General features: G+C 38.4%; 1 non-coding gene across 1 annotated transcript; it reads left to right on the plus strand.

Moving 5' to 3' along the window:
* Positions 1-611: 611 nt before the first annotated feature.
* Positions 612-746, plus strand: LOC142442150 (small nucleolar RNA SNORA13). The gene has a single exon (XR_012783384.1). It is a non-coding gene; the product is annotated as a small nucleolar RNA SNORA13 (small nucleolar RNA).
* The last annotated feature ends 3,609 nt before the right edge of the window (positions 747-4,355 follow it).

The following is a 4,355-nucleotide window of genomic DNA, read 5'->3' on the forward strand; positions in this document are numbered from 1 at the left end:
TTGTGCAGAATGAAGTTAGTCAGTCACAAAGAGCAAATATGGTATGAGTATGATACCACTACTTAAAGACAAGTCAAACCAAAGGCATAAACTTCAGAAGGTTCCCAGGGAGGTAGGGCGAACATGGGAAGATGAAGTGATGAGCTAGAAGGCTGACTAGAAGGTTTACACGCGGGGGAAAGAGAGGTTGTAAGTCTTTTAGAGGGAAAAATAAATTAGGGGCATAGAATATGGTGTTGAAGAGATGAATGAATTATTTGAATTGTTGAATGCAGAGTGTATGAACTGAAATATAAACCCCACCTAATTCACAATACAAATTTAATCTAAAAATAAAAAATAAAATAGGATCACTGAAAGTCTAATAATAAACGAAAGATATAAGACATAAATAAAATAAATTATCAATATGTCAGATATATCTCGTACCTTTCAAAAATTGAATTATATGTGAATTAAATAAGCACAATAATCAATTAATAGATTTACACATTGAAAGTGTTCACATATGATTCAAATTCAGTACAAGCATTTATAAAATCTACTATTCACTCCTGCTACAAGCTGACTGCAGCAGTAGCTACTCACTCAGCCTTACAAAGGATGTCTGCGGCCTTTGTGTTGCTCGTTCGCTTTTGGAAACTAGTGAACATGATGTCAAAAAAGGCACAAATTAAACACCCTGGCAGCCACGTTCTGCCTTTGAGTTCGGTTTCTTTGGCATCAGAGCTGCATAAGGAACAGTTAAAAAAAAAACAACAACAACAAAAAAAACAAAGGATGGCTGGTCTCTTCCCCACGGTACCTGGACATTTGAAATATTGACAACACTCACCATTTCTCTTCTTTCATGTGATAGAACTTCTAGACTTTGTGATAAGACAATTAAAACTGGAAATCAATCAGGACAAAAAAGATTTGGAAAAGTGCACGAAATATCTCTTAGGTTTGATGGAAATTTTGCTTTCTTCAAGAGGCTAATTGTTTCCTGGGTGCGTATATGCAGCAAATATGGAAAGATATTATGCTAGGCTACATTTTCAAGGGAAGCTTATATATGTATTACATAGACAGAGATTTGCATCATGACATGTCTCACGTGATTGTAGAAGCAAGCAGTGCAGGACTGTGTGTCAGCTGGAACACTGGAGGCTTCTCCTGACTCTAACTGTAGGAACTGATGAGCCAGGAAGAAGACGATTCAGGGAATAGGCTGCTGGACGCAGAGTTGAATTACTCTAATGTTGGAAGTCACTGGTGGCTCCTGGCCTCCACAGGCTGCATGGCAGGAGGCAGAAGAACAAACTGCAGGATCTGGATCCAGCAGAAGTGACACGTTTTGAAATGGCCTGCTTCAAAAAGAGCAGGTCACAACCCTGAGGAGTTTGCCTTCCAATTGCATCAAGGCTGGGTTCTAGTCAAGAGCAAGCACTGGCTGCTCACAGGGTGGTTTATGTTGTGCTAGATCCCATCATGCAGTTGATTACATTGTGTTAGAACACACCAGGGGACTTACTGAGAAACTACTGAGAAACTAGGGCCAGCCAATTTGACACAAAACATAACCATGTTTTAGGTGTGTACATCACAGACATACAGTTTTACTAAGGGACTTCAAAATATGTAATAGATTTCCCTGTCCCATTCCTAATAAAACTAAATAATAGGAAATGTGGTAAGTATTTGGGGACCTAATCATCCACGAACGCTGCTCCATTCTGGAGAAGACTGGTAGGCTTCACTTAAATAAAATGCAAATAGATTGCTCAATGAAATCTTCATATAAGTTGTAGGAAGATATGAACAAAGATACTTGTTACAGTTTTAGTTGCTCTGAAAGACAGTTGATTGCAACCCAGATGACCTCACTGAAGGGATTATTAAGAAAAGAGCTTCATGCACAGAGTTGAGTACCACTCAACATCTGAAAATAGAAGAATGAATGGGTCTATCATTGTAGAATGGATTGAAATAAATAAAGGAACAGAATGAATGGGACTAGTGTGGTACGAAACAAACAACCTCTAATGTTTTGTTACAGAACCATATATTTGAATATAAAAATTTATGAAACTAAAATAAGGACATATATTTTAGCATGAGATATAATATATTAGTTATAATACAACAATGTTTATCAAACATTAATATGGTTGCCTTGGCGAGTTGTTATAAAACTAGTAGTAATAATTTTAGAAGAATTTATACCAGACTAGTCCCAAAGAGATAGAAATTATTTATATATATCCCAAATATTCCACTCTTCCAAGATGCTATTCTCCTTCATGCCCCTCCCCCCATGCTTCCCTTAAGTATATTTCCTCACATTTTTGTGTTCTAAAATTCCCTGCAGCATTTTACTAAACCTAGTAAAATTTTTGAGGACATTTCTCTCATGTTGGTGGATACTGTTCATTCCCAGATCCGAAGGTCAAGCTGAGACAAGCCAAATACAGGGTCCAGATTCAGAAACCCAAATGTTCCAAATGCAGCAGGTCTTCTTGCTTTGAGCAAAGCTTACTCAGGAAAAGGTATAGCTTGGTTCCCACCCTTTACTGAGCTAGATCCTAAAGATGCCCCAAGGACAAGGCTCTAACTTTGTTCGTATCTTTGATACAGTCAGGTCTCAATCCCACACTAATTCTCTCCAGTAGAGTAGTCGAGATGAGAGTCTCAGGTATGTAGAGCCCACCTTTATAACGTCTCATGAGGATGGATTTTGCCTGAAAGCAGAGAGCACCGGGAAGATGATTACTTGAATTTTGTTTACTAAGTAAAGGCTTTCAGTTATGAGAATCACAGCACATTGTGGACAACATTGAAACGAATAGAATCCTAGAAAATGTCAGTATGCTGATGTGGAAACTGTGTATGAAACACGAAGTGGTTGTTCAAACAGAACAAGAAACATTCTGACACAAAATCAGAGCACTCGTGTATCAGCGCTGTGCCCTTTCACTGCACATATTGAATCCATATGCTGAGCAAAGAACCGAGAAGCAGGACTCTATGGAGTAATAGCTGGCAGCTGAGTTGGAGGAAAGGGTCTTAACAATCAGTATTTCACAGATGACATAACCCTGTTTGGTGAAAACAAGGAAAACATGAAGCACTTGCTGATGAAGATCAGGAATTGCAGCTTCAATATGGATCACACCTCAATGTAAAAAAGACCAAGATCTTCACAACTGGTCCAATAAGCAATATCATGATAAACAGGAAAAGATGATTGAATCTAAAAAAAATATTAACTGTCGTATTCCCTTGGGTAAATCTGCTGCACAAGATCTCTTTAGCTGTTGAAGAGCGAGCATGTCACTCTGAGCACTAAGGAATGCCTGAACAAAGCTATGGTATTTTTTATTTTCCATATTCATGTTAAAGGTGTATAATGAAAGAGAATTAGACAATTTGAGACATTTGAATGTTGCTTCTGGAAAAGAATGTGAGCAATAATTGGGCTACCAGAAAAGCAAATGTATCTGTCTTGGGAAATGAACATTAAGTCCTCTGCTTAGCAGAGAGGGTTTCGGAATTCCATCAAGTACTTCGGGCATGCTATAAGGAGATAGTAGTTCGAAGAAAGGACAGTACGTTTGGTATAGCAGAAGGACGTGAAAAAGAAGAAATCCCCGAGGGAGAGGAACTGACACAGTGCCTGCAAAAGAGGGCTTCACATAACCATTGTCAAGATGGGATCGCACTGGGAGGTATTTCATTCAACTGTACACAGGATCACTATGAGCTGGAACTTACTGGACACCTAAAAATAACAGCATATACATGTGGAAGGTAATAGAAGGTTAAGGACAAACAGAGAATAATTGATACATTTGAATGGGAGTGCTGGCAAAGAATTCTGAAAGTCCCATTGACAGCCTGAAGAACACATAGATCTGTCTTGAAGAGAGCCAGATGTTCCTTAGAAAGTAGAATGGGTAGATTAATTCTCAAATATTTGGACATGTTATCAAGAGAAAGGTCTTCTTGCTTAAAAAAGTAGTTAGGAAAGGTCTTCTTGCTTAAAAAAGTAGATGTAAACCCCTAAGGAGATGGCATGACACAAGGGTGACAACAATGGGTTCATAGAATTAAAATTGTGAGGGTGAAAAAGGAGTGTGCACTAGTCCGTTCTATTGTACACGGGGTTTCAGGATGGATGAAGTGTGGTTCTCCTATGACATTCTTGTAACATAGCCTCTGTGCAAGTACATTGTGCTGAGTAAAAAATATCCTCAGCACAATTGCCCAGGCCTTTTTGTCATCCATGCAGTTTTAAATTGTCTTTTTACCCCTTTGTGATATTAAAAATAATCATTGTGTTCTTCAGCCTTGAGTCCTTTTCTTTGAGATAA

Source organism: Tenrec ecaudatus, chromosome 2, assembly GCF_050624435.1.
Source record: "Tenrec ecaudatus isolate mTenEca1 chromosome 2, mTenEca1.hap1, whole genome shotgun sequence".
In the NCBI taxonomy this organism is placed as follows: Eukaryota; Metazoa; Chordata; class Mammalia; order Afrosoricida; family Tenrecidae; genus Tenrec; species Tenrec ecaudatus.